The sequence below is a fragment of the Sarcophilus harrisii genome, chromosome 1, assembly GCF_902635505.1.
Source record: "Sarcophilus harrisii chromosome 1, mSarHar1.11, whole genome shotgun sequence".
Lineage (NCBI taxonomy): Eukaryota > Metazoa > Chordata > Mammalia > Dasyuromorphia > Dasyuridae > Sarcophilus > Sarcophilus harrisii.
Window position 1 is genome coordinate 111,766,787 of NC_045426.1, and position 12,750 is coordinate 111,779,536.

General features: G+C 34.7%; 1 long non-coding RNA gene and 1 pseudogene across 2 annotated transcripts in view; both read left to right on the forward strand.

Annotated features, from left to right (window-relative positions):
* The window catches only part of LOC116420750, a 1,349,459-nt gene that overhangs the window by 155,939 nt on the left and 1,180,770 nt on the right, over window positions 1-12,750 (forward strand). The window lies entirely within an intron of this gene.
* Window positions 6,590-8,859, forward strand: LOC116420729 (annotated as a pseudogene).

Genomic DNA, 12,750 nt, shown 5'->3' on the forward strand with positions numbered 1-12,750 from the left:
TGTAGATGATAGATGCTAATCTCTTATATCACTGCAGCTCATATGGTAAAACTGAACTATAAATTATGCATGTAGCAGGCGATACACTGACAATACTGCTGTCAACTGAGGTCAGATCTCTTTTCTTAGCTAATCCCTTAATGTGCAGTTATTAATGAACAATATAGTTATTAGCCAATAGAATTAGGATGCTATCCAGGATATTACATTATGAGCTGATACTAAATTTTTAAAATATGTTTTCAAAGAACTAAATAGTGTAGTATATTTCTTAGGGACTGAATCTCTCTTCTATCTGGTTTGATGTTGTTACATAATGGGGGGATAAAGTTATACATTTAAATAACTGCCAATTTGGCAACATTATCAATTGTTTCAAAGGCTCAAAGAAAATGAAAAGAGAGACAAAATCATTGGATTTGGAAATAATGAAGGCACTGATGATTTTGAGAGGAACAATTTCAGTAGAGGAGGGAATACAGAATCAGATTGGTAGGAACAATTTCAAGAGAGTAATGAGTACAGAACAGGTTATTGAAGACTTTATGGTTGGTGAGAGAAAAGAATAAAAGCAGGAGGTAGAAACTAGGCTTTCAGTTGATCAAGAATTAATGAATTGTCTAAGTTCCTTTAGAAAAACCCTTGAGCATATCCTCGTATCAGTTCTTTTGACCACTGTTTGATCACTTATCTTGTATGAGTTGTCTATAAGACAGTCTTTTAGGCAAACATATGTTTGATATTCTGAAAATAAGGTCACTCTATCAGAGTTGCATTCTCTGCTTTAGAGTTTGAAGGCTTGGTTGTACAGCTTGAGAAAGGATTTTAGTGTTTGGTACCTTATCATGCCAGATGACCTTCAAACTCTTCCTAAGACAAAAAAAAAAAAAAAAAAAAAAAAAAAAAAAAAAAAAAAAAAAAAAAAAGCTGTTCGGTTTCCAAGCTTGATGATGGTGAATTGTCCAGGTTTTACAGGCATACAACAATGAGGTTAGCACAATGACTTTGTGCACCTTCAAATTCATAGACAAATTAATATCTTTTCTCTCCCACCAATTCTTTTGGAGCCTCCCAAATGATGAATTAGTTCTGACAATGTATATATATATATATCAATCTCATCATCTATGCATTTATCCCTAGAATGTGTACTGTCACAGTAAGTGAACTTGTCTACAACGTTCCAAATTTTCACCATTTTTTTCTAACTGATGGTTCCAGATATGAATGGTGTGGTGCTGGCTGGTGGCGAAACTCACTTTTCTTAATGTTAACTGCTACCATCATCACTGTCGTCTGAGAATCAATGTGTATATTGTTGCATCTCAGCCTCAGAGACTGCATTGAGTATATGCTTACCTATGAACAAAAAAGTCTTATACCAACTTTTCTTCCATTTTAGTCTTGGCCTTTTCAAATTAAATAATTGATAACAGTGAAGTAGTTCACCTTGATGTATTTTCATCCTTCCTTGTGGAAAGCATCTGACAATATTGCTGAAAACATCTTGCTAAAAACCATGGAAGCAAGTATACAGTCCTTCGTCATTCTACTGATGATTCAGAAGGCATGAGAATATCATCCATTATCCAGGGCCAGTGCAACTATATCATCATGGAACTGCTTCATAATACTGATGAACTTCTTTGGACAACCAGATTTTGGTATGATTTTTTCACAAGCCATTACAATTCCCAGTAGCAAAGGCCTTGATTAGATTAACAAATATCACGTATAGAGCTGTATTCTGCTCCTAACATTTCTTCTGGAATTGTTGGGCAGCAAACACCATGTCAACTGTTCTTTGCCCTTTCTGAAGACACATGGATCCTGAGGTAAATGAAGGTCTTTCAGGTGAAGCATCAACTGATTCAGAAAGACTGTGGGGGGAAATGTATTGGCAATAAGGCACATCCCTGTGGTTCTATTTCCTTTGCTTTAAATAAATCTGAATAATTGCCACATCTTTGATGGATGAGGATTGTAATGTTCTTCTTTTCTAAAATATAATCATTCTCTGGGAGCAGGTTTCTTGGGGGGCTTCTGGAGGCAGCCTTCCTTTCAGTTCTGAGTAGTAATCACCTCAAATTCAGCCAGGAGTTAAAGTACAGTTCCTTTATTGTCTCCTTCAAAATAGCCCAGTTAGTTTTCTTAGAGGCCTATCTCTCTCCTTGGTTCTGAGAGCTCTTGTCGCTAGTCCTTTGTCTCTGCCAGCTTCAGCCTCCAGCTCCCTCTAAATCCAAAGCCTCCAGCCAACACAAAGGTGGAAGTTGGAATGAATTGACTCCACCTCCCAGAGAGCCGGCTTGAGAGTTTCTTACTTGTGAATCTCCTGAAGTCTGTAGTTGAGGCTCCTAGCTTATATATATATGCTCTCTAAAAGTGTGAACTCTAATGTGTGAACTCTCTTAAAGGTGTGAACTCTCAAGGTGTGAACTAAGTACATAAGCATTGTCTCTATCAATTCCAGTGACTTAGTACCTTGTTTCAAGTTCTGGCCCATAACAGAGGATAACCTCCTTTTCCCACAAAACCTAGAATATTCCTGTCAACTTTTGGATAATAGTGAATCCTCTTACTTATATATCTCTTCTGGAATAAAATCATTGCCATGTTCTTAGCTACTCAATGGATTCAGAAGAAAGGGTTTTGGCATTCAGAACCTTTTCTTCAGTTGGAAGTTGGGCTATAGTCAGTGGCTACATTATTGTTTGATGACAATCTGTTGAGAACACTATCTAGTCCTATCTATCCAAAAATCTTGCTTTTATTTCTAATCAATGTGACTCCATCAGCATCTAGTTGCTGAGATGCACTATATATCTTTGGACCATTGTTTAGTGTTTTGTCCTTCATTCTCAAAGAGGACCTTGGCATCAGGGAAGTGATGCTATCACATGCAAATGAATTGGTTTAATTGAAGGAGATTTGTGCAAGGTCACATGCCTCACTTTCCCCTTCAGAACCATCTGCATCCAGTGTTAAAGTATAGATCAAGGCTACTGGCAATGGTCCTGGATGAAATGCGAACTTATATGCTCTTCATAGTAATATAAAAGCACTTTGAATTGTTACTATCAGGACAAAACTGAATTTCATTTACCTTTTGATGAGCCAAGAATCTGACATCTCTCTGTTTTGTTTACATTTTGCTTTTGATGGAGTTTAACACTACCTTATTAGGATGAACTATCCTACTGGTAGACCCTGAGAGTTTTCTCTCTTTTTTTAGCAGCTTCTGAACTTCTGCATTATTTTCATCAAACTGATCCAGATGATTCCAAGTATTCTGTCCCAGATGAGTAAATGTGGCACTGGACATCAGAGCTGCCCACTGCATTTATGCTCCACTATTATCAATATTATGTTGGCTCAAATTTCCCTTCAATTCAGTAACAAACTGTTCACTTGTAGAGAAGTGATCTAATCTGTTAACATCAAGTCTTTTGATAGTCATCATAATGTGGGGCTAACACTTTTATTAAATGTGAATGTTTAGCTTGGAGAGGATGTCACTTCTCAGTTCAGCACTCTGAGTTACTTGTCATCTTGTTCACTTGAACATGATTTGTCTCTTTTCCTTAAAATGAGATAGTTTATTAATGCTAGTGTTTACTGAGGGGGGGAGGGAGGAAACAAGGGAGGGAGGTGTATCCATAAAGTTTTGTTGTGTTTAGGTAAATAAAAGACCACATTAATGATAAGAATATCATAAGATGCACAAGTCTTCAATAGTAAATGGCCTTTGTGTTTCTGACTTCATTCTTATGGACTCCCTGCAATGTCTGATAGTCTGTACCTACTCTCCTGTTAAGTCGATTGTCCTCTTTTTTACATTGATAGTAAAGATCTCAAAATCTTCATAAAACTTTTCTTTGACTTCATCAAATCTGTCTTATTTGTAGTTTGTATTATACCCCCTGATGATGGTGGTATGGTGCTTTCCTGCAATTGACAATGCCATGCCATGAGCTTATAAGTCATTGCTTTTGGGAGGCATACAAGATTAAATTTAATTGCAAAATCTATTCCAGTTTCACAGTGCTCTTTATCACAGCAGTATATACAGCTCTGACTTCAGTAAGCTAGTTGGAGGCAATAATAGCTGAGTTGTCTTAATGTCTATAAATGTATATATGTCTGCCTTATGTGTGTATATAATATATATATATATATATATATATAAAGTAAATATAAGATAATTTGATGGCAATGCAAGATGGATAATTTTGATTATATTAAATTAAAAAGGTTTTGTACAAACAAAATCAATGCAGATAAGATTAAAAGGGAAGCAGTAAAATGGGGAAAAAATGTTTATATACAAGGGTTCTGATAAAGGTTTCATTTCAAAAACAAACAGATAATTGCCTTAAAATTTATAAGAATATAAACTATTCTCCAAATGACAAGTAATCAAATAGTCAAAGGATATGAATAGATAATTTTCATATGAAGAAATTAAGACCATTTTAGTCATATGAAAAAATGCTCTAAATCACTATTGATCAAATAAATGTAAATAAGTACAACTCTGAATTATCACTATACTACACTACACTACACTACCTCTCAGATTGGCTAAGATGATTGGAAAAAATAACAATGAATGTTGGAGGGGATGTGGGGAACTTGGGACATTAATACATTATTGGTAGAGTTGTGAACTGATCCAACGATTCTGAAGAGTAATTTGGAACTATGCCCAAAGGGATCATCTGTCACTTTTGGAGGACTTTCTTCTATATTTATCTAAATTAAAATATGTTCTAATTTGATTGTAAAGAGGAGATATTTGATCATATGAACAGTTCTAATTACTTGACTAATTAATTTTCTTTCATTTCTAGATATCTCTGCATTTCCCTCTTTAAGCTTACCCTAAATTCAATGGCTTAAGAGAAAGGACATAATAAATTTCTCCTACTTTAGGGTAAATTGAATTGTTCTTTCAAATAACTTGTGCACTTAAAAAATCATATTTGTTGCTCATTTTTCAATGAAATATGAATATTGTACTAGTAATATTTTTAAAACACCCTATTTTAAGTAGTATTGGTGTCTGATATTAGGAATACTATCTGAATGAGCTGTGATTTCAATATGGCTAGGGAACTCCCTGTGATAGAACTCCCTCCACCCATCTTGATCAGAACTATTTAAAGTCTAGAAATTTGCCCGACATAAATAAAGTTGAAGTGAGTTGCTTATGGTCATTCTAAACTTCTCTGATTGCAGAGGCTGTATTTTTCCTCCAAATCTATCTTTGATACCAAGTTGTCTTCTCTGCATTCTTATTTAAGTGATTGGACCTCTTCTTCATTGAATTTGCTTAAAGCAGAACATAAAGCACCCTCAATATACTTTTTTATTAAAGACATATTTCTTATGATTATGTAAATGTCCTTTTCTAGTAATATTTTATAACTATGCATGCATAATTTCATCAAAATATTTCACAAGTATCCATATTCCATTAAAATGTTAATATTTAATAGCCATAATATTCCCAAACTATAGTATTAATTCTCTAATATTTGTACCTATGAAAATAAAGTTGAATTTAAAACACTTTTTTCCTTAAACAAGCTAAATATTATAAACTTGATAGTCTCTTCATTTATAGGTATAAAATTTTTTTTAGAATGTTTTAGGAGACATTGTCAAACTGTGCTGAAATAATATCAAACATTTGAATGAAAAATGAAAAAAAAATTATTTTTACTTGAATATTTAACCACTTTTTTCTATTTATCCAATATAATTTTAAAATTATTTTCTAGCTACAAAAATCATATAATGCAATTAGAAAGTCAATCTAAAAATATTTCTTAAGTGCCTACCATATTTATTATTTACCATATTTACCATATTATACTAATCATATAAATTTGGGCATGCCATACAATTTCTTTGGGCTTTTGTTTTCACTTCTGAAAAAAAGATAATAAAATACCATCAGCCATTTCTCCTTTACTGGTTTATTTTATCATATACATATGATAATATGTATGAAACAATGTCAAACTATAAAGCTCTATGTAAATGTAATATATTATTCATTTAAATAGTGACTATATATTTGATAATGTATACTGTTTTGTATACTTTCAGAAAAAGAAGTTGTATAATTTCAGCTTTTAAAATAAAACCAGTTGAAGATATTTTATAATGTGTTTATGTTAAGAATCTTGCTTACATAAAGAGATACAAATGCCACCTTGATTTAGTTATTTTTTAAGTATGCTTACAGAATAGTGCTTATAAAAATGTAAGGAGAATATATAATCTTTGCCTAAATTGAACTGATTATGTAAATGTATTGAAAGCAAGTTGGAAATATAAATCACAGATGTCGACTTGATGGAAAGTTTGTTAGCAGCAAAACTACTGCTCCCAAATCCCAACGAGTTAATTATAAGAAGGCATCTGGTATACAAATTTATGCTAAGCTAAGAAACATACAGATTAAAGTCAAATAGTGTATGTGTACATAGATATAAGCTTTAAAGATTTCAGTTACTGGGATATTTAAATAATAGTTTGAGGTATTCATGACCAAATAGGTGTTTTTTTTTTTTTTTTTTTTTGTGTGTGTGTGTGTGTGTGTATAAGTAAAATAAAAAGCCTGGGAAAGGTTATAATAAACATTGAAGAGCATAATGGGTATCACTACCGCTTCCTCGAAGGACCACAGCTCATGCTACTTATTTCTTGTTTTACTCCTATTATCTCCTACTCCAATGTCTAAAGACCTCTTTTTTCTGTCTTTCTATGTTGACTTTAAAAATTACTCATTGGCTTCTGGTTGATCTTCCTTCTCATAATTAAATTTGAAATAATTAAAAGTTGTTTAGAAAGATATTTAGAAAGATAAAATATATTCACTTGATTTGGTCATTTTAGCTCTTACCTTCTCATTGTAGACATTATTTCTATTAAAATAATCTGGAACACTTTCATACTATTTATTCTGTAGAAAACTTAATTGGGATTTTGACTTTTCAAAGGATATGGTGTTCTCTGATTTACAGTCAATCACAATCTTCAGAATAATGTTGGCATTAAGGAGTTACTTTGGTAGAACTAAGTTGTTATGGATCATTGAAATATTGCACATTTCTACTCAGTGCAGTAGCAGCCCTTCCTTCTCCACATCAGTCAACTGTGACCCCCAGGTCCCCAGCAACCCTGTCAGAGGGACCCACAGTCGGCATTGATCTTAGAAGCACTTATTCCTGTGTGGGAAGCTTCCAACATGGGAAAGTGGAAATCATTACTAATGACCTAGGAATCAGGACCACCCCCAGCTGCATTGCCTTCACCAACACAGAATGATTAATTGGTGATGCTGCAAAGAATCCAGTTGCAGAATCCACCAACAGAGTTTCTGATGCCAAATGTCTGATTGGTCAAAGATTTGACATTGCAGTTCTACAGTCAGACATGAAGTACTGGCCTTTTATGGTGTTGAACAGAACAAGCAGGAATGCTACCAATGGAGTGTAAAGGGGAAACCAAAGGTTTCTATGCTGAAGAAGTATCTTTTATGGTCTTAACCAAGATGAAAGAAATTGCTGAAGCTTATTTTAGGAGGACTGTCACAAATGCTGGAGTCACAGTACCAGCCTACTTATACAGTTCCCAATGTCAGACCACGAAGATGCTGGAACCATTGCTGGTCTCATTGTACTCTGAACAATCAGTGAGCAACTGCTGCTTTTATTGCTTATGCCTTAGACAAAAAGGTGTTGCCGAGAGAAATGTGTTGATCTTTGACCTTGGAGGTGCACTTTGGGTGTTTCCATCCTTACCACTGAAGATGGCATTTTTGAAGTCAAGTCCACAGCAGGGGACAGGGCTTTGACAATCACATGGTCAACCATTTCACTGCCAAATTCCAGCAAAAGCACAAGAAGGAGATCAGTGAGAACAAGAGGATTGTTTACCATCTGTGCACTGCTTGTGAATGTGCAAAGCATAGCCTAGACTCTTCCAGTACTCCTTCCAGTATTGACACTGGCTCTCTCTATGAAGGAACAGACTTCTATACATAAATCACCTGAGCCTGGTTCAAAGAGCTGAATGCAGATCTCTTCTGTGACACACTGGACCCTGTGGAAAAGGCCTTAAGAGATGTCAGTCTAGAAAAATCACAAATTCATGACATCATCCTGATGAGTGGTTCCACTCACATCCCTCAAATCCAGAAGCTTCTTCAAGACTTCTTCAATGTCAAGGAGCTCAACAAGAGCATCAAGCCTGATGAGGCTGTTGCTTATGGTGCAGCAGTCCAGGCTACCATTTGTCTAGAGATGAATCTGAAAATGTACAGGACTTGTTGCTGTTGGATGTCACTCCTTTCCCTTTGGAATGGAAACTTCTTGAGAGTTAATGACATTTTTAATCAAATGTAATACCACCATTCCTACCAACCAGACATAGACCTTTACCACCTATTCTGATGACCAGCCTGGTGTGCTTATTCAGGTTTATGAAAGTGAGAGAGCAATGACAAAGGATAACCTGCTTGGCAAGTTTAAACTCACAGGAATCCCCCTAGCACCCAGAAGTCTTATCTGATTGAAGTAACATTTGACACTGATGCAAATAGCATCTTCAATGTCTCTTCTGTGGATAAAAGCACAGGAAAGGAGAATAACATCACCATCACCAACTACTAAGGTTATCTGAGCAAAGAAAACTTCAAATGTATGGTCTAGGAGTCAGAGAAATACAAGACTGAAGATGGGAAACAAAGACAAGATGTCTTCCAAGAATCCTCTTAAATCCTATGCTGTTGGAATCTTTACAAAGTGTTAAGCCATTAGAGTTGATAGAGATAATAATTATCTAATTTAGCATGGCTCAATATGATTGCTTTGATCTTAGAAGGAGATATTTGGGGCCAGAACTTGAAACAAGGTACTAAGTACAATTGATAAACAATAATGCTTGTGTTCACACCTCCTTTGAAGTTCTTAGGGCCAGAGAGCACTCTGGGAGATAACCCAGAATCCCTCTCTCTCAGAGGAGTTAACCTTTGGGAAATCATATATATAGAGGAAGCTCTTAGAGCTTGAGAGAGTTTCTTGGGAACATTGACTGGGGTCGGAGAGGAGCACTCTGAGAGAAGTCCCCAAGCCCTATCTTCTAGACAAGAGAGATTCATTGCATCTTCCAACTTGGTGCTGGCTGGAGGCTGAAGAAAGCAGAGGCAGAAGCCAAGGATAAAGCTGCAAGAGCTCTTGGAACCAAGCAGAGAGATAGGCCTCTGAGCTAACCGGGCTATACTGAAGGACACAATAAAAGATCTGAACTTTTATCAGCTGGTTGCGATTTTGGGTGATTAATACTTGTAACAGAAACTAAAGCTGCCTTCAGAAAACCTCCCCAAGAAACCTGCTTTCTCCCAGAGAGAACCATTATATTTTAAAGAAGAAAAACACCAACACTATGCTTTCAACATGAAGGCTACTATGGACAATTAGCCGTCAGGGCTAATTGGTGATGAAGACAAACAAAAGATTCTTGACAAATGTAATGAAATAATCAGCTGGCTAGATGAGAACCAGACTGATGAAAAGGAAGAATCTGAGCATCAGCAAAAAGAATTGGACAAGGTCTGGAGAAGGTCATCACTAAGCTGTACCAGAGTGTAGGTAGTAAGTATGTCAAGAGGCATGACTGGTGGGTTCCTAGGGAGTGGAGCAGCCCCTTCCAGAGGTACTTTTGGACCCATTGTTGAAAAGATTCACTAAATGCACCAGAAGAAAGAGCATTCCACACAGCTTTCCAAGAGTTGAAGTACTCAAATCTGTAGCCAAGGCAGTAGCAATTTAAAAGTAACATTTAAGCTACTGTCTAAATCTGGGCATTCTGAATACTTGAATGTATGCAGAGGGAGAGAAGTAAACAACATTACACTTTATCAGTACTGGAATAAACAAGTGGAAATGCAATTATTGTCTTGGAGAATAAAATCTATTCAAATTGGCACCATAAATAAGACAAAACAAAACAAAAAAAGAAATATTTTGCATTTTGAGATGGATTCCAGCTCAATCACTTCCTACAGCTTTTTTATGAGTATAATAATGAGTCTCTGTAACTATATGTCATAGTTTAAACAACATCCCACGTGGCTCTTTTCAACAGCAAGGTGATTTAGGCCAGTTGCAATGCTCTTGTTATAGAGAAAGCCATCTAAACCCAGAGGGAGGACTGTGGGGATTGAGTATGGATCTCAACTTAATATTTTCACTTTTTTGGTTGTGGTTTGCTTTCTTTTTGTTTTCTTTCTCATTTTTTCCCTTTTTGGTCTGATTTTTCTTGTGTATATGATAATATATATTATTATATTATATTATTATATGTGTTATATATAATGTGTGTTATATATAATATATATTATAATATATATGATTATGGAAATATGTATAGAAGAATTGTACATGTAACATATATTCGATTACTTGGCATCTCGGAAGGGGGTTGAGGGGAAGGGAGAAAGGAAATTGAAATATGAGGTGTTTATAAGGGTCAATGTTGAAAACTATCTATGCATGTGTTTTGAAAATTAAAAGCTTTATTTTTAAAAAGTACCCTTTTCATCTGCTGTGGATGATTATATCAATCTATTTTGATTTGCTGTGGAGAATTTTTAAATGTTCTGGGACTCAATACAATTAATGCAATGTCACCTTTGCATAGAAATATTTGGAGAACTTTTCTATCAATAGGGAATCATATTATTTAGACACTTGATAGGACATTGTTTTTGACATTTAGAAAAACCCTCGATAACTATATATTCCCAAGTCTAATGAATTACTTTTTGTCAATACTAGATCTTAGAATAGAGTTATCTCATCTCAAATGAAATAAAGTTATGAAGTTTTAATGTGTGTCTTGCTTGAGTCAAACTTTTAAGGCTGCCTTTTATTTTAGTTAGTCTAATAGTTGGTCCCTCCTCTTCTATTAAAACATATGAGATAGATTGTGATCTTATATTTTATAAATTTTTATCAGGCATAGTCTATTGTTGTATAGGGGAAAGCCTGACTCTTTCTTTCTTATTTTCTTTCCATTGTGGATATTTTATAGGAATTGAATATAGTGGTAATTCTATGCTTGGAGAGCCATGGAATTATAAGCAATGCTCATGGATTTCTCAACTTATATCATTCTATAATCAATAAGCATGTAAGTTACTAATTTATGTAGGCACTGAGAAATTAACTTAGGAAATTAACAGTTAAACTACAATCAGTTAGGTAAAAGCCAAACTTATTTATATTTTCAAAAAATTATACTTTTGCTTAAAACATTGGATACAATTTCCATAGACCATGCTAAAAAAAAAAAAAAAAAAAAAAAAAGATTTTCTAGATGTGAGAAAATAGGTAAAAGTATCTGTAATTACTAATGTTAAAAATCTTTATCAGAATTCTTAAACTGTGAATACATTTTTAAAATATTTAAAAATAAACACGGACCTAGAAATCCTATCAGACTTCTAAAAGAATTCATGACACAAAGATTAAGTGACTAGTTTAGCCCTTACCAATATTTTCTGCTTGCCTGTTTTATATTCACCCTATTTCTGGGTCACAGGGATTTCTCCCCTGAGCTTATGATCACGTCAGTTGAACTGCTGAGTGTAGGTCCTTATATCCAAAGCCTCACAATGAAGTATGCATCTTTCAGTGCCCCACATTGGACATCAAAATGTAGTGTCTGGGCTAGCTTTCTAGAGGATCTCTGAATGGACCTTGGTCTTTAGATGGAGAAGTGATGAAAGCAATAGAGCTCACCACAAGATTGGTCAAAGATGGAGTCCCGAGTCTGGAGTCTGGATTCTGAAGTCTTCTCTTCAGATCCCAATCATCTCAGCCCTTAAATACCTCAGTACAATTGCATCACTACAGCAACTAAGCATGTGCCTACTGTACGAAGTATATGCCAACTAGAGTGATTACATCATTACATCACATTAAGTATATGTCAATCACACTGAGTAGGTGATTAACTATAAACATCCAGTTGTCCTTGATTCAAGTATATCTTTCCAGGGTCCCAGCCCTCTACACAGTTCTTTAGATTTTCTTTAATTTTTCCACGATAGTGAATTGTGATAGTGAAGTATAAGCTGCAGATTTTTTTATGGTTGTCTCTCAGCTTAATCACAGATGCTCCAAAATATCTCAGGACTATATGAATTTACTGTATATAGGTGAAAAAAAAAATCAAACCAAATCTGCTTCTTCATTTAATGGAATTTTATTATGTCTTGTGTATTCAGACAGTATGGTCTATCTAAGTGAGGTCTGAATGTGTTAAAACAAGTAAGGGCTGAAACAAATAGATAGAATCTCAAGATGGATTAGATTCATTCCTAAAGAAGTAGGTTTTCATTGGTGAACCAAAGAAAAATCACACTAAGAATGGGAAACACTTAATTTAACATTTGTAAATGACATATTTTATGCCACTGTCATTCATTAAGCAGACAATTAATAGAGAACCATTAAGTACTTCTCTTCATTTTGTAGACTGTTATGGTCTTTCCATACCCATCTGGTGACCTACCACTTTACAAAACAAACAAAAAAAAATCATCACTTAGTAGTTAAATTTTCAGTTAGTAAGGTGCTCTGTACTTAGCTAGACTGGTTATTGGACAACAGATAGATATAAAAGAATTACTACTGGATTAAGAATCAGTTCTGCCATATACAATTGTGGTGA